The sequence below is a fragment of the Protopterus annectens genome, chromosome 10.part0 (assembly GCF_019279795.1).
Source record: "Protopterus annectens isolate FY-2018-M chromosome 10.part0, PAN1.0, whole genome shotgun sequence".
NCBI classification, from domain to species: Eukaryota; Metazoa; Chordata; order Ceratodontiformes; family Protopteridae; genus Protopterus; species Protopterus annectens.
Genome location: NC_056744.1, coordinates 1,778,727,654 through 1,778,747,223, shown reverse-complemented (window position 1 = coordinate 1,778,747,223; position 19,570 = coordinate 1,778,727,654).

Here is a 19,570-nt window from a genome sequence, read left to right as displayed (position 1 = left end):
AGGCACACATTCTTTTATTAAAAGGGAACATTTCAAGAAATGAGTTGATCAATTAGAAAGCTGTGATCCTACTTTCAACTACCCCACCTTTTCATCATCTATAATAGAGAGAGATGAGACACAGAATGTATAAAAATGTAAGGATGGCATCTAACAAAGAAGGAGGCAGTAGAAGCACATTTGAAGAAGTACCAGGAATACCAAGGATAGTATATCCAATCTCAGAAGTCAGACATGCGAGCCCATGCTGCTAGTGGGTGGTTACAGGTTCCACAGGGAGAAACAGAGCAATGGTTCATCAAACTGGGGATGAGCAGAGGAAATAGCACACTATAGAGAAAGATTTATTACACTCATAGATGGAAAAGAGCTGGTCCACACCACACGTGACTATCACACACACCATGGGCAGAGGAGGTGGCAGCCGTGCAACTGGTCAAAACTATTAAGGTTCGAACATCCATATCCATGAATATGCCTGTCAAGGTCATCAAGTGGTACCCTCTATTTGTGAATGAGGAAGTTATCTATCATTATGCTGTTGAAGAGAGCCATGCAACAACTCTCACATTCCTCAAGGAGGAAGATAAATCAGGTAGTCAGCAGAAATATAGGCAGCCTTGCGGACATCACAGCCAAGGACATGGGCACAGAGCAGGTGGATGTCCAGGAAGGTGTTTAGAAGTTGAGATAGGGTAGCCATAGGGTCTGTCTCTAAATGATTATCACAGAGGGTAATATATAGCACTTTGCAGAAAACACCATTTGGGTAATGGACAGCACTCTCTCCATCCATACAGTTTGTCACTGACTATAAAGCATTCATGGGCAATTGGTGCTAGACAAACTGTCTACTATGGTCCATTAGTATACTGTCTCACGTCCACAAAGTGCCATCCAGAGTTTAAAGCCATGATTAATAATCTGACTAGCATGGCCTCATTATATACTAATCGACTTGGAGAGGGTAGTACATAATACCCCAATACCCACACCCCATGGCTGCCTGTTCCTTTTGGGCCAAGTACTTTAGCATTAAATACAGATGCTAGATCTCTGGATGTGGAATTCTGGGGCTCTAATTTCCAGATGGAAGTTAAACAGGTGTAGGCATTGGCATTGCTTCTGCCAGATGACATAACTGTGGCATATGACCTATTGTGTGAGTGGCACTCTCATTATGGACCCATAAAGGGATGTTCCATGACAATGACAAAGGGGAGTCATCTAAGTGTGATTTGTGTAGAATGTATGGCATCCCAGTTTCTGCCCCACTTCATGTCAGTGGCATTGCTGCCCATTGCCTTACTGCCATATATTCAGATTAGTGTGGCGCATGGATGTCAGTGGCATTACTGCCCAAGGCCTCACTGCTATGCATTCAGATTAGTGTAGAGCATGGATGTCAGTGGCATTGCTGCCCATGCCTTCAATGCTATACAGTCAGATTAGTGTGAAGTACGGATGTCAGTGGCATTGCTGCCAATGGTCTCACTGCTATGGAGTCATGTTAGTGTGGAGTATGGATGTCAGTGGCATTGCTGCCCATGGCCTCACTGTTATGCAGTCATATTAGTGTGGAGCATGGATGTCAGTGGCATTGCTGCCCATGGCCTCACTGCTATGCACTGAGATTAGTGTGGAGCATGGATGTCAGTGGCATTGCTGCCCATGGCCTTACTGCTATGCAGTCATGTTAGTGTGGAGCACAGATGTCAGTGGCATTGCTGCCCATGGCTTCACTGCTATGCACTGAGATTAGTGTGGAGCATGGATGTCAGTGGCATTGCTGCCCATGGCCTCAAAGCTATGCAGTCAGGTTAGTGTGGAGCATGGATGTCAGTGGCATTGCTGCCCATGGCCTCACAGCTATGCACTGAGATTAGTGTGGTGCACGGATGTCAGTGGCATTGCTGCCCATGGCTTCACTGCTATGCAGTCATATTAGTGTGGAGCACAGATGTCAGAGGCATTGCTGCCCATGGCCTCACTGCTATGCACTGAGATTAGTGTGGTGCACAGATGTCAGTGGCATTGCTGCCCATGGCCTCACTGTTATGCAGTCATGTTAGTGTGGAGCACAGATGTCAGTGGCATTGCTTCCCGTGGCCTCACTGCTATGCACTGAGATTAGTGTCAAGCATGGATGTCAGTGGCATTGCTGGACATGGCCTCACTGCTATGCACTGAGATTATTGTGAAGCATGGATGTCAGTGGCATTGCTGCCCATGGCCTCACTGCTATGCAGTCATGTTAGTGTGGAGCATGGATGTCAGTGGCATTGCTGCCCATGGCCTCACTGCTATGCACTGAGACTAGTGTGGAGCATGGATGTCAGTGGCATTGCTGCCCATGGCCTCACTGCTATGCATTCAGCTTAGTGTGGAGCACATATGTCAGTGGCATTGCTGCCCATGGCCTCACTGCTATGCATTTAGATTAGTGTGGAGCACGGATGTCAGTGGCATTGCTGCCCATGGCCTCACTGTTATGCAGTCATGTTAGTGTGGAGCACAGATGTCAGTGGCATTGCTGCCCATGGCTTCACTGCAATGCACTGAGATTAGTGTGGAGCATGGATGTCAGTGGCATTGCTGCCCATGGCCTCACTGCTATGCACTGAGATTAATGTGGAGCACGGATGTCAGTGGCATTGCTGCCCATGGCCTCACTGCTATGCAGTCAGGTTAGTGTGAAGCACAGATGCCAGTGGCATTGCTGCCCATGGCCTCACTGCTATGCACTGAGATTAGTGTGGAGCATGGATGTCAGTGGCATTGTTGCCCATTGCCTCACTGCTATGCACTGAGATTAGTGTGGAGCATGGATGTCAGTGGCATTGCTGCCCATGGCCTCACTGCTATGCAGTCAGGTTAGTGTGGAGCATGGATGTCAGTGGTATTGCTGCCCATGGCCTCACTGCTATGAACTGAGATTAGTGCGGAGCACGGATGTCAGTGGCATTGCTGCCCATGGCCTCACTACTATGCACTGAGATTAGTGTGGAGCATGGATGTCAGTGGCATTGCTGCCCTTGGCTTCACTGCAATGCATTGCGATTAGTGTGGAGCATGGATGTCAGTGACATTGCTGCCCATGCCCTCACTGCTATGCAGTCAGATTAATGTGGAGCATGGATGTCAGTGGCATTGCTGCCCATGGCCTCACTACTATGCACTGAGATTATTGTGGAGCATGGATGTTAGTGGCATTCCTGCCCATGGCCTCACTGCTATGCACTGAGAGTTGTGTGGAGCATGGATTTCAGTGGCATTGCTGCCCATGGCCTCACTGCTATGCAGTCAGGTTAGTGTGGAGCACAGATGTCAGTGACATTGCTGCCCATGGCCTCAATGCTGTGCACTGAGATTAGTGTGGAGCATGGATGTCAGTGGCATTGCTGCCTATGGCCTCACTGCTATGCAGCCAGATTAGTGTGGAGCATGGATGTCAGTGGCATTGCTGCCCATGGCCTCACTGCTATGCACTGAGATTAGTTTGGGGCACGGATGTCAGTGGCATTGCTGCCCATGGCCTCACTGCTATGCAGTCAGATTAGTGTGGAGCATGGATGTCAGTGGCATAGCTACCCATGGTCTCACTGTTATGCAGTCAGGTTAGCATGGAGCATGGATGTCAGTGGCATTGCTACCCATGGCCTCACTACTATGCACTGAGATTAGTGTGGAGCACGGATGTTAGTGGCATTGCTGCCCATGGCCTCACTACTATGCACTGAGATTAATGTGGAGCACGGATTTCAGTGGCATTGCTGCCCATGATCTCACTGCTATGCAGTCAGGTTAGTGTGGAGCACAGATGTCAGTGGCATTGCTGCCCATGGCCTCACTGCTATGCACTGAGATTTGTGTGGAGCATGGATGTCAGTGGCATTGCTGCCCATGGCCTCACTGCTATGCAGACAGGTTATTGTGGAGCACAGATGTCAGTGGCATTGCTGCCCATGGCCTCACTGTTATGCACTGAGATTAGTGTGGAGCACAGACTTCAGTGACATTGCTGCCCATGGCCTCACTGCTATGGCAGTCATATTAGTTTGGAGCACGGATGTCAGTGGCATTGCTGCCCATGGCCTCACTACCATGCACTGAGATTAGTGTGGAGCATGGATGTCAGTGGCATTGCTGCCCATGGCCTCACTGCTATGCAGTCAGATTAGTGTGGAGCATGGATGTCAGTGGTATTGCTGCCCATGGCCTCACTGCTATGAACTGAGATTAGTGCGGAGCCTGGATGTCAGTGGCATTGCTGCCCATGGCCTCACTACTATGCACTGAGATTAGTGTGGAGCATGGACATCAGTGGCATTGCTGCCCTTGGCTTCACTGCAATGCACTGAGATTAGTGTGGAGCATGGATGTCAGTGACATTGCTGCCCATGCCCTCACTGCTATGCAGTCAGATTAATGTGGAGCATGGATGTCAGTGGCATTGCTGCCCATGGCCTCACTACTATGCACTGAGATTATTGTGGAGCATGGATGTTAGTGGCATTCCTGCCCATAGCCTCACTGCTATGCACTGAGATTAGTGTGGAGCACGGATTTCAGTGGCATTGCTGCCCATGGCCTCACTGCTATGCAGTCAGGTTAGTGTGGAGCACAGATGTCAGTGACATTGCTGCCCATGGCTTCAATGCTGTGCACTGAGATTAGTGTGGAGCATGGATGTCAGTGACATTGCTGCCCATGGCCTCACCGCTATGCAGCCAAATTAGTGTGGAGCATGGATGTCAGTGGCATTGCTGCCCATGGCCTCACTGCTATGCACTGAGATTAGTTTGGGGCACGGATGTCAGTGGCATTGCTGCCCATGGCCTCACTGCTATGCAGTCAGATTAGTGTGGAGCACGGATGTCAGTGGCATTGCTACCCATGGTCTCACTGCTATGCAGTCAGGTTAGTGTGGAGCATGGATGTCAGTGGCATTGCTACCCATGGCCTCACTACTATGCACTGAGATTAGTGTGGAGCACGGATGTTAGTGTCATTGCTGCCCATGGCCTCACTACTATGCACTGAGATTAATGTGGAGCACGGATTTCAGTGGCATTGCTGCCCATGATCTCACTGCTATGCAGTCAGGTTAGTGTGGAGCACAGATGTCAGTGGCATTGCTGCCCATGGCCGCACTGCTATGCACTGAGATTTCTGTGGAGCATGGATGTCAGTGGAATTGCTGCCCATGGCCTCACTGCTACGCAGACAGGTTATTGTGGAGCACAGATGTCAGTGGCATTACTGCCCATGGCCTCACTGCTATGCACTGAGATTAGTGTGGAGCACAGACTTCATTGACATTGCTGCCCATGGCCTCACTGCTATGCAGTCATATTAGTTTGGAGCATGGATGTCAGTGGCATTGCTGCCCATGGCCTCACTACCATGCACTGACATTAGTGTGGTGCATGGATGTCATTGGCATTGCTGCCCATGGCCTCACTGCTGTGCACTGAGATTAGTGTGGAGCACGGATGTCAGTGGCATTGCTGCCCTTGGCCTCACTGCTATGCATTCAGGTTAGTGTGGAGCACGGATGTCAGTGGCATTGCTGCCCATGGCCTCACTGCTATGCACTGAGATTAGTGTGGAGCATGGATGTCAGTGGTATTGCTGCCCTTGGCCTCACTGCTATACAGTCAGATTAGTGTGGAGCACGGATGTCAGTGGCATTGCTGCCCATGGCTTCACTCCTATGGAGTCAGATTAGTGTGGAGCATGGATGTCAGTGGCATTGCTGCCCATGGCCTCACTGCTATGCAGTCAGATTAGTGTGGAGCACGGATGTCAGTGTCATTGCTGCCCATGGCCTCACTGCTATGCAGTCAGGTTAGTGTGGAGCATCGATGTCAGTGGCATTGCTGCCCATGGCCTTACTACTATGCACTGAGATTAATGTGGTGCATGGATGTCAGTGGCATTGCTGCCTATGGCCTCACTGCTGTGCACTGAGATTAGTGTGGAGCACGGATGTCAGTGGCATTGCTGCCCATGGCCTCACTGCTATGCATTCAGGTTAGAGTGGAGCACGGATGTCATTGGCATTGCTGCCCATGGCCTCACTGCTATGCACTGAGATTAGTGTGGAGCATGGATGTCAGTGATATTGCTGCCCTTGGCCTCACTGCTATACAGTCAGATTAGTGTGGAGCACGGATGTCAGTGGCATTGCTGCCCATGGCTTCACTCCTATGGAGTCAGATTAGTGTGGAGCATGGATGTCAGTGGCATTGCTGCCCATGGCCTCACTGCTATGCACTGAGATTAGTGTGGAGCATGGATGTCAGTGGCATTGCTGCCCATGGCCTCACTGCTATACAGTCAGATTAGTGTGGAGCATGAAGGTCAGTGGCATTGCTGCCCATGGCCTCACTGCTATGGAGTCAAGTTAGTGTGGAGCACAGATGTCAGTGGCATTGCTGCCCATGGCCTCACTACTATGCACTGAGATTAGTGTGGAGCACGGATGTCAGTGGCATTGCTGCCCATGGCCTCACTGCTATGCACTGAGATTAGTGTGGAGCATGGATGTCAGTGGCATTGCTGCCCATGGCCTCACTGCTATACAGTCAGATTAGTGTGGAGCATGAAGGTCAGTGGCATTACTGCCCATGGCCTCACTACTATGCACTGAGATTAGTGTGGAGCACGGATGTCAGTGGCATTGCTGCCCATGGCCTCACTGCTATGCAGTCAGATTAGTGTGGAGCACGGATGTCAGTGGCATTGCTGCCCATGGCCTCACTGCTATGCACTTAGGTTAGTGTGGAGCACGGATGTCAGTGGCATTGCTGCCCATGGCCTCACTGCTATGCAGTCAGATTAGTGTGGAGCACAGATGTCAGTGGCATTGCTGCCTATGGCCTCACTGCTATGCAGTCAGGTTAATGTGGAGCATGGACGTCAGTGGCATTGCTACCCTTTGCCACACTGCTATGCAGTCAGATTAGTGTGAAGCATGGATGTCAGTGGTATTGCTGCCCATGGCCTCACTGCTATGTAGTCAGGTTAGTGTGGTGCACAGATGTCAGTGGCATCACTGCCCATGGCCTCACTGCTATGCACTGAGATTAGTGTGGAGCATGGATGTCAGTGGCATTGCTGCCCATGGCCTCACTGCTATGCAATCAGGTTAGTGTGAAGCATGGTTGTCAGTGGCATTGCTGCCCCATGGCTTCACTGCTATGCAGTCGGGTTAGTGTGGAGCATTGGCGCAGGCATTTATGGGCTATGTGCTCCTCATGCACTGCTGGCCAGCAGGAGGTGCAACAGGTGATTAGTCTGGGATGCACCCATATGGAGAGGTTGTCAGAGTCTGTCATACATGAGTTTCTGCTCCTTCCTAAAGGATGCAGGTTTGCACAACTCCATGATACACAGTGACAACTCTTGTCATGGATGCTTTCATATTGTACTAATGATTTTATTGTGATTGTGGCCCACCAGCTGCAGCTGTGATGTCTGTAAAACTGGACACATGGATCATTGTGTGGCCACACTTTGTCCTTCTATTCCTCACCCTGTCCTGTATCCACCTTCACATGCCTGTCTTACCCTTCATTGTCCATGTATGTTCCACAAACCAATGTATAATAACATGTGCACCCCATCAGATGCTTCTGTGAACTATACCTATAAGAGAACATTCACCATTGTATGTATGTCCCCTTAGACTGATGGTGTTGTAGACCGCAGTGCCTGTTTTGAATTCTTATCTGGAATGTCTGCCTAGCTGCTGCTACTGTTATTGGGGTACTTGTCTGTGATTGCCATTAATGTGTCAGATGCAGTGTTCTACGGCTGGACATCTGTGAGCCTGCCATACAGTTGACTGCATTTTAGCACTGCAATGTGCATGTCTATCTGGAACATAGCTGTGTATACTTCATGGCCTTCTTCATCTAACATCTGAATGGATTTATTTATTTCATGGAAATGGACCTCCCATCAGGCTCTACATTTTGGAATTCATGCCATCCCTGTTGTGGATTATGCATTCCCATGCTCATAGTTGCCCCTAGTTTTGTGGATCTTATTCTGGGGCTGTGTCCTTCCTACCAGCTGGATTACCTATAGCACCATCCATCAATATGGACTGCCCTTGTTGTGCCTGTAGTATGCTGGCCCTAGTGTGTGTGCCCTATGCCTGGATTTACCTGAGTTGTTACCTGTGCCTGTATTTTGCTGCATGTACATGCCTTTGTCTTTCTCCATTGATGTTATGCCTTTTAGCCACTGAACTGGACTGATCTTGAGAACTTTAGTGTTATGCAGGTGTACAGCTTTGTTGTATTATGGGACATATCATGTGCCATCTCTGGAGTTTCTATCATTGTTGGCTTAGGCTTCTTTATTTCCTGTACCTGCTTTGCATAATCTACATTGAGGTCCCCTCCATATAATCCTACTTTGGGACTTAAATAAAACCACCTGAAAGCCACAGAAGGGAAAACCACACAAGGTGTGAATTTACCACTACTGAGCTTTAATGAACACTTTCGTCTTGAAAGACTTCTTCAGAATAAATTTTACAAAACATACCATTCCCCTGTTTAAACAACTATTAACCAATGAAATTTAATCACATCCAATTGTCCCTCCCTTATAAAAGGACCAGTAAATACAGTCAAGTACAATTAAACACAATTAAATACAAGTTATCATAAAACATAAACAAACACTTTACTCAGTAGCAATTAAATGCATAAAATTAATGCATAGATAATAGTAAATTTTCAGCCTTTGCTCTTTTAAAAAGCATTTTATATTAACAGTCTCATTTAACCCTGGGAACTTGTCAGAATTTAGTCTCTTTCAGTTTTGCTTTGGTTTACTTTGGAACATTGCTGAGTCGGTCTAGTTATGTTGGGTGTCCCTTGTTATGTTTATTTTCTAGTGTTCTGCTGTTTACACTTAGCTACATACTGTTGTTTGTTTTCCTACTGGAAGGCTTGATTTGATATCTGTCATTGTAGGCATCATGCAATGTGTTGGTGTTATTGCTTTTTTTTCCCTTGCTGTATCACATTTAGATTAAATTAATTGGTGGAATGTTTATTTTGAGACTGCAACAAGATAATTTTTTTTTTGTTTATACACCTTGTCCTCTTCTTCCCAGTCTCGTAACTTTCTTTCATCACAGTTCTGTGTACAATAATTTGTACTTTTTTGTCCATATTTTGATGTAGCTCTTTCATGTTTAATGCTGAGCTGTACATCTGTCTCCTTTCCTCATCTCCCCGGTATTACTTGCACCAAAATACAAAACTATGTGATTTCATGTCTATAGGAGATTTTTTTCTCTTCCTTCCATACTTGATGAATGCTCTTGCCAAACCTTTCGTCAGCTTTGACATTTGGCATACTCATTCTTGAAAAACTGCACTCTGGCATTTACACTTTGGCAGTCTTTCCAACATGTTAAACTGTAACTTCACTCTGTTGCAGTTTTCTGAGTTATTGATCAGTCTTCATACTAATATTACATTGTTGCCATTATCCCTGCACCAGGTTTGTCTGCGTTCATTGTTCTTATCTGATACTGCTACCCCCAATCCCTACAACAAATCACAACTCAATTTGCACTTCTAGAATTAAACATTTCAGAAACACATATATAAGTAACATAGGAGTCAGCACTGTGACACAAATGAAATGCCCTTTACAGGAACAAAAAAAAACACACTAAAAACAAACAAATATATTACCTGATATGGAACAGTAAAATACACCCAAAATAGTAAAGATAACTTCCTTTAAAATTTGATGCCCTAACCATCACAAAAAGAAAATAAAACAGTTTGGAAAGAAACAAAAAAATTAAAAATACGAAGTAAAAAGAATGCTTCCTTAGCATTCTGCCAGAAATAGTTTGACCTAAGAGGTAAATCTGAAGGTATAGTATATAAAATACTTTATGTGTACTAAAACAGAAATAAAACTCAAATAAAAAATTACCACAGTGACCCAATTAAATAAAATCAACAAGCAATACCATCAGCTAAATCAATGTAGGAAAGTGACTGTGGTGTTATTTATATATATATATATATATATATATATATATATATATATATATATATATATATATATGTGTGTGTGTGTGTGTGTGTGTGTGTGTGTGTGTGTGTGTGTGTGTGTGTGTGTGTGTGTTTCAGTTCTTGGGAGATAATGTCAAAATGATTACCCATCTGAATATCTTTAGGGATACAATAAGCATATCATCAATTAATTCAACTTAAAAAAGTGATGAGGGATGCTACTGCTTTCTGCTTTCATATAGTTGTCATTCACTTCTTGGCACTGACACCAAAATAATTAAGCTTGTGAGTATTTCTGAGGATGTGTTACCTACAAAATCGTATAGATATTTGAAAAACACTGTGCTGATATGAACATCTGCTTGTGAGGACTCATAGCTGCCATGAACTCAATTGAGGTATGATAGAACACATGCAGTGTAGTTTGGGAATTCTTTAAATGACTTCCCTGAACATTTCATACCAAAATTCCTCATAGTTAAAAAGTTATAACCCTGCACAGCAATCAGTTAGTTACAATGGACAAAATAATGACTTTACATGAAAATAAAATGCAAAACATATAATTATTATACATAAACTACTAAATCTAAAATTCAAACAGAAAAAAAACATGTCCATTTGATAGGTGGAATAAGACACGTGGAGATTCATATTTGTACCTCATAACACCTCTGGGCATGCAGTAATATCTGCACCATGTACACCTCTCAGGCCTTGCATATGTAGTGGATGTTTGTTCTCTGGTGTGTTTATGTGGTGGATCTTGTTTTACTCTGGTAGTTTACAATTTACCAATATTGGAAAATCATCTCCTTGCATTTGCTTGGTTCAGAAATAACTTCCTTGTGTTTTGATTGGCTGCTTTCTTCCCTGTGGCACATTTAGTATACATGTCACTCCTCCACAACCACAATCCCTCCTTGTAAAAGCAAACAGCCTGTGAAGGTGGATAGTCTACCATCTAAAATACATTAATATACACAATTAGGTGCACAGTTCCAGTACAGTGCTGAAGTGAATATATATACATTTGTGTTACTGCAAATATAGCTTTGCATTTAGACTTGTTAAACATACAAACACCCAAAAGCTTTCTTGTCCTTCTTCCAAGCATCTTTCGGTTTCCAGTTTGCTATGGTATACATATGAAATAATGGTGTCACTATTAAGCTGCATGTTAGTTTATTTTGAGGCCTACCTGGACAATTGTATGAGTTCTTTTCTTTAATATACATAAATTTCACCTGCCACACGAAAGACATACATGAGGACAATATGAATCTATTATGAAACATTGCATCTTCCTTAGTCATGATGCAAAACACCACAATTGAAACACCTAACCCAAAAAACATTAGAAACTTAGCTAATAAGGCAACTGTAGTATGGAAACACTATAAATAATTGCTGTGTAGGGGCTGTACTCCCCTGTACCTTGCTCTTACCAGTCTCCATGTGCACTAACTACAACTCAGTGAACAGAAAACTCTTATAAAATAAGAATTTCATATTCTTCCTTTTGTCCAAGTTGCATGACCTTACATCTTAGAACAATACCTCAAAAAAGAAAGCCCCAATGTTGTAAGACATCAACAACATGTAAATGTGATGTCACAAATGTGATGTTCTGTGACTGAACATAGGAGCACATAATCAGTAGTAAAGAACACATCATCAGTGGTAAGGTTCCCAGATTATTGCTTAAATTTCCTGTACTAACCCTCATTCTTTATGCCTTCTCTGGCTTTGCTTCATGTATAACACAGACACACACACAGACACACACACACACACACACACACACACACACACACACACACACACACACACGTGCATGCACGCGTGCACTCACACACACACACACACACACACACACACACACACACACACACACACACACACACACATGCACGTGCTCACACACACCTTTTCCAAACATGCATGCAAGCACACAAACAAACAAATGCAGGCATGCAGCTTTTCACCTTTTTAGTTTACTCTTGCTTTATGAATTTAAAAACTGTTCGCTTCCATTACTTGAGAGCAGGCTGCTCATACACTTGATTTACCTGGTTTGATATGAAAAAACGCACAATTAAACATATAACTGCTGAATGTAGACTGCCGTTAATTGTGAGACTGATATTAGAAACAATTGAAGAGGTTTCAATACCAAGAAATGTGATATTTTGCAAAACAATGATAGACAAGACTTCTGAGTTAAGTCTTACGTGTGAACTGGTCTAAGTGAAGGGATATGGACAGCTGACAGATAATAAGATTGCCAGTTGTGAAGTGAAAAGAGATTGTTCATTATACAATGAATTTGCAGTACCTATGATTTGCACTAGCTCTAAGAGACAATACAGTGTGTAGAAATATATACTTTGCTGAACAAATTAATTTTGTCAGGTATTGGGCTGATGAGATCTATATATCTCCATGAAAAATTAATCCATACTGCAAGACCTGTGCCCAAAGGGGGAAAGATCCAAGACCTGTAATTTTGAGTCGATATAAGGCACTATTTCTAAAAAGGTGGAGAAATAAAAAGAGATCCAATATTGTGATGTCATTAGTGACTAATCGTGAAGATATGAAGTTCTTCTGACTCTTCAGAATACACTACCTGGACAGTGCCAATTCACATAGTGGGACATGTGTAGAAATCTGTGGAGCCCAGAGATGCAGACTGTGGCAAAACATGGTAATATGAAAACTGTGAAATTTCAGGCATGGTCCAAAATATAATGTATAGACATCTGCTTCTGGAAGTGCATGACTGTTGTCTAGGATGAGATTCCTAGATAGTCCGAAGATCATGGGCTGAACATCCCATTTTTAGGTTCTACCAGGAAAGATGGCCTAGATAGTCTGAAGATCATGGGCTGAACATCCCATTTTTAGGTTCTACCAGGAAAGATGGCAAATAGATTTTGGTGTGGAAGCTGTCATGGCAGTATACACCATTGGTTCTATGCTTGTGTGGTCTCATTACTCCTAAGAGATGGGTTGGGCGTTGTTAAGGTTTGACCAGTTATGTTTTTTCTTCAACTTCCACTATCAATCAACGCTGCAGGTCTGATCCAAGGAGGGAGGAATGTGTCAAAGCTATCTGCATGTGGAAATATGCAAAGCAAAGTTCTCTTATAGATCCAGGCTTCCAAACAGAGGCAAACAATTTAGCATTCTAGTGTAGGATTTAAAACATCAGGTTTGTTTTCTAGAAGAGATGTGATGAAAGGAGCTCAGGTTCAAGTTGTGAAATACACTCTGCCTTACTGCATGTGCAAATCTGGAAGATGTATGTTAAAAGAAGTGCTTGTAATAGCCAGCAACATTATCTGAAAGAGGAATATTAGGAATTGAAATATTTTGGTCTGGAAGACCAAAGAAATTCTGAGAGACCTATGCTGTCACTAGAAAGGAAGATGATTAGATACAGCTGTTAAAAATATGCTCCATGAAAGGTGAAAGATCAAAGCAAATGCTATTATAAGTTCATAGGTAAGTACTAGGCTAGCTGCCCTTGAGGGTCATTTTAAGCCTAGCCAATTTCCCTTTTTGTGCTCAAAATAACCTATCCCATTTGGTTAGAGATTGGCTTTATCTTTCCCATGGTTGATAATGATATATTACCCCTGATGAGAACAAGTGGGATTGTACCATAGATATTTTGTGGTGACCCATGAATAGGACAGAGCATTTAGAAGTTGCCTATGTCCATTAGTAGTAAAGGGGGCAGTCCTGGGGTAAAGTTTCTGTTTCCTATCAATAGGTCTAAGTTGTGTTTGAATGTGGACAAGGATGGACTTTATTTTATGTGGATGGGGAGTCTGTTCTATAGTAGCTGTGTCCTCTGCAAGATATACTGGTCCCTCCAAACCATTCTGTTTATGTTGTAGAGCAGGTTTAAATCCCTAGCCTGAATATTTCTGATGCCATTTGACTTTCTGATGTGGAGTGAATCTATCAATAATGGGTTGGAGGATGCCTTGTATGCCAGACACAGATCACCTCTTGGCAGGCTATAGGACACTGAATATAGTGACAGAGCTCTTAGTCAGTCCATGTAGGATATGTTGTTTAGGTCTTGTATTCTTTTAGCAAGGTATCATCTCTGTGGGCATTCCAGTTGTTGCATGTGTCTGGGCAGATACATGCCAAAGGGGGAATTAATATCAATGACTGGCCTAATGAGGACTGAGTAAAGGAGGGGAATGACATCCTTAGAGCTAAACGCAATGCCTTTGTTTCTAAGTTGTGCAATATAAAAGGATTTTCTTATAACAAAGGACACATGTTGGTCAAAAGTTAAGCAACTGTCCATATAAGTTATCAAGTCTCAAACAACTGGGTCATCTCTTAGGAACATATTGTTAATATGATATTCTCTAGGACAGATTACTTCCCAAAGGATAGAATTACACATTTTTGGCATTTAGCTTCAGTCCATGATTTTGACACCAGTTATTTATTTGGGACAAACCTTCCTGACAGATGGCTAAGTCATTTGGAGAATCAATAACTGCTCCTAGTTTGCAGTCATCTGCAAATTAAGTCAGCCAGAGCCATTTGGTATTGGCTTTTCCTTCTGAAAAATAGATGTCAAATAAGAGAGGTCTTATCTCAGAACCCCAGGTGGACTCCTATGGTGACTGGTGTCTTTGTGGAGTTAACTTCCCCTATTTTGATTTCTGGTGCCCTATCTGTGATCCATTTGGCAATCCATTTGGTGACATAATGGTTTATTCCCAATTTAATGAGCTTTTCCACAATGTCTGAGTGGGGAATTGTGTCAAATGCTTTAGCCAGATCGAGGTGTAGGGTGTGTATCATTTTGCTTCATCCATTGCTTTAGTGACTTTTTCAAAAAAGTTCACCAGGTTGAGTAAACATGACCTACCCTTGACATATCCAAACTGAGATGGGTCCACTGTTTAGAGGTTCCCTATGTCCTGATTGATTAGTTCTATAAGTCTTTCCATGTTTTTTTCATATGAGGTTGGTCAGACTTATGGATATTTAATTGACTGGCTCTGTTAAAGATCCTCCTTTACACAGGGAAATGACTGTAGCTGTTCTGCATTCACTTGGTACAAAACTTGTATGAAGGCTGAGATTGGACAGTGTTTTTAGGGGTGTGGCTAAAACATGCTTCATGCTATTTAAAGATGCAACCAGGGATATTTTCAGTACACATCAATGGAGTATTTTTAGTTTTTGATACCACTTTTAGGACTTGGTCTTGTATGATAGCTGGAGACAAGCCAGTTTCAGACACATCTTGAGGTACAGGTGGAGAGGAGAGTGGAATAAAGTTACAGCTAAATTTATCAGCCAGTAGGTTCACTGAATCTTCAGCCTCAGTGTAGGTAACATCAGTCACAATCAGCACAGTGCATTGGAACATTGTACATTTGAGATTACGAACACAACAAAAAATGCCTTGTGATTGTTTTGGTTTAGGTAGCTATTTTAGCCCCAGACTTGGCTTTAGTGGATTTTGTTAAGCTCCTGAGTTGCTTGTTTATTTCAGTGACAAGTGCAATAACACTCTGGGAATCGCTCTTCTTACTTTTGGTCAAAATTTTTTACCTTTAACTATAAAGTTTGTTGATATGTTTCTGGGGTTTGCCCTGCAATTGTTCCTATTATTTATTTAAAGACTTTCAGAAAGTCTGAATATACACATTGTAATTTAATATTGTCACAGAAAACAACAAGTTCATAACACGTGACTCTATAGACTTGTTGCCTTCAAATTCCCTGAAACTCCAGTGTTGTTTCATAAAGATGCATTCGTAAGGAGAGAGTTATCTAATGGAACTAATAAGAATATCAGAACTCAAGAGTGGTATAAACATGCGCGACTTTCCAAGATCAAACTATGTGACGGATAATATTTCTGATTCTTGTCTTGTGTCTGATTGCATATTCTGTTGATGTAATACCTACTAGATAGAAAATCAAAACAAAAAAAATTGTATTTGAGCAGAAAAGAAAAAGTGCAACTTATTTGACATTTTAATTTCTTGTTTACTTATTCAGTCCGGAGCAGCTGGAAGCAAATTAATCCTCGTACCTCCTAAAGTCATTTCACTCAGTAAACCATTTCCTTCCTGAGAGTTTTCTCCCCAGTTCTCTATTAAGAGCACATATCATATGATTTGTAATACCTCACAAATAGTGTTTGTGACAAAAAATGCAAAATAGAAAAGTTGTTGGGCTATTCATTGGTTTTGTTATCAAAATTCTGTCTGGTGACATTGAATTTGTATTTCAAATTTATTAAAGAAAAAAATGATTTTACCTGCCAAGATTTATAATGGTCAAACAAAAGACTATATTTCTGTGACCATAAAAGATAGGACCAGTATATCAGTGTGAGAATTATTTGTCTGCTCAACAGCTTCACAGTGGTGCATAACAATAAGAGAGTAGCACATTGCTGTTTTGTGATTTTGCACAACAAATGCAAATTATGTGTATCATATTTACACAATATTTTAAAATAATAAAATAGAGCCATTCATGTTATTAGATGACAAACACAACCGGCACAGTTGTGGACCATAATGCTAAATGTAAGAGAGAATCACTTTTTCCTCTAGATCATATTGTTTTTCAAGTATGAATTTCAGGACGAAAATATACCAAATTAACTGTTTCACCAAACAAACATTTTATATCTCTGAACACTTTCTCATTACCCAAAATGTTATAATGCATTTTTTTACTAACACCCACATACTGCATATGCCATCCCACCATGACTATATCAAACTGTATTTCTGCATAATTAATGTAATTATGAAGAATATGGTTTATTTTCATACCTATTTTGCAAATATGTCTTAATGCTTTAGTACATCCCTCTCTGATTTTCATTCTGCATGCCCAACTGATCTTGTTAACTTTTAGATTGCTATCATGTATGATCTACTGTTCTTGAGATATTATGATCAATATTAGAATATTGTTAACATTAATACAGTATACCTTGAATGAATACTCATATATGTGGCTGTGCTTCTTTTACCCTAGTTTGTGTAGTGCTGTTTTGTTTCTAACACCCCCTGATTGTGTATGTCCTGTGGCCTTCTAGTTTCACACACCATTTTTGTTTTATTAATATGCATAATTAAATAATTTCATATTTTTAATAACGTCTTACAATTACTCTTCACTAACCCAAACCTGGTACATCTAACGCTGAGTTTTCACTGAAGATTCCAATCATTCCCTAACAGCATTCAATCCTAACACATGATGTACTGTTCAAGAGATAGTAGTCTAAACAGTAGAATAACATTTATATTAATAAAGTGGAAATCAAGTAAACAGTTAAAAAGCCATCCTGAGCAAGTAACTGACCCCACACGACTGTGCTACATCCAATATAAATGCCAGTAGTATCCAACAAAGTCCAAAATCTGAAGGCAAGTAAAACTATTTATTAACATAAAACATATGAAAGGTTAAGCACTTTTGTCTGAAGCTGTAAGATACTTCATCAGAACAAATGCCATGAGTAACTGAATCCTTTATATAACAATCTGTTACTAATTAGAATAATTAAGTATGGAGGTTCAAAGCATAAAAAACATGTAACAATTCTAAGTAAAGTAAATCCAGCATGAAAATGCTACATCCTGTGAATGAATATAAAACATAAAATCAATTCTGACTTAAAAATGTATATATAAGAGAATGCATGTTCTGTTATGAATAATATTTATAGAGTAAGACACATTTATTTAGAGTGAAAAGCAACCATAACTGATTTTGTTGTTGTCTATTTAAATTATCAGAGATCGTACCCTGCTCACTAAAATAAGGTTTGGCAATAGTATCTCTATGGGACAGTACAAATTGACTTATATCTTCAATGTCAGAGACAGAATAGCCTCTAGAAACAAACCACTCTGAGGTTGTTACAAGGGCTCGCTCAGCGAATGCATCTTTACTATGCAAACGCATCTCTCTCTCAGTAATTGACCTTTAACAACATTCTTTGAGATACGCCTAGGATGCATACTAGATTTATGTAAATATTAGTCCTTTTACATTGTTTTCTAAACACTTTACTCTCAAATGAGCCTTGTTTATCTTTACTAATAAAAACATCTAGAAAATCAATAAATGAATAAGAATGTTGTTCTTCTTTCGGCTTTTCCCAGTTAGGGTTGCCACAGCAGAGCTCAGGTCCGCTAATGATTGGCAGTAGATTTTTTTACGGGTGCCGAGGTGCCAACTCAATGTCTAACCTTCAGCAAAGGCACGCCCATTCTACTCATGTGTTTTGAATGCCTCTCGACCGTGGAGAGGACATGCAGACACCACACAGAAGGCACTCCAGCCGAGAATCGAACGGGAGAACCTCTTGCTGTGAGGCAACAATGCTACCAATGCATCACCGCGGCTTAAATAGATGAACAAGAATAAGTACATTTAAATGATGAAAATGACTTTGTACTATGTAAATAATCTAAAACCTCATCAAAACTCTCCCTAGTACCTCTCCATGAAATAAATATATTGTCAACAAATCATTTATAAAAAACTACATTTTCAAGGAATGAATTGTTATTGTATTGTATACAGAATCAAACTCAGATAAATCACTGTGTTCCTTCTGCCATATAAACAAATCATATAAAATGGTCATTGTATCCTTAAGAACACTAGATACATTATCCAAAATCAGACGTAGTAATTTTTCAACATAAATGGATAAAGGTTCTGTTAACCAGCCTTAGCTGGTGACAATTGGATACATAGGGGGGTTTAATGCATCTTTATGTATTTTTGGTAACCCATACATAAGTGGTGTCAGTGGATATTCAGCTATAAAGTAATCATATAATTCTTTATCAATAAGATTTGTCATTAACAAATCATAAACATAGAATTCTACCTTCCTTATTATACCATCAACTTGAAACCTATATAACTTCAAATAAGTGGATTCATCATTAAGCATATCATGCATACGACCTATATAGTCTAAACAATCCAACACAACAATCCCCCTCCTTTATCTGCAGGTCGTATTTCTAATGAATCAGACTCTCATAACACCTTATTCTCATCATATGTTAAATTACGATATAAACATTTAAAATCCTGAGACAATGTTTGCTATAACTCATTTTCACATATAGCTACAAACGTATTCAAAACAGGATGTATATCAGGCACAAAAGAGCTAGGTTTCTTAAAGACAGCTCTAGAATTAATATCCTGTCCAGGGAATAGCAACTTCAATGAAGCGTTCCTAGCAAAAAGCTTCAGATCAATAATAGTATTAATTAAGTCCATTTTCCTTGCAGGAATAAAGGCAAGCCTTTGTTTAGAACATTTACCTGTTCTGATGACAATTCGCAGGACGATAAATTAAATACTAAATTTTTATATTCCATCTCTTGAAGTCCCCTTGACTCTATGTCATAGTTTGGAATGGTCTCTTCAGGGAACGACTCCTGGATCTGCCTCTTTTCAAT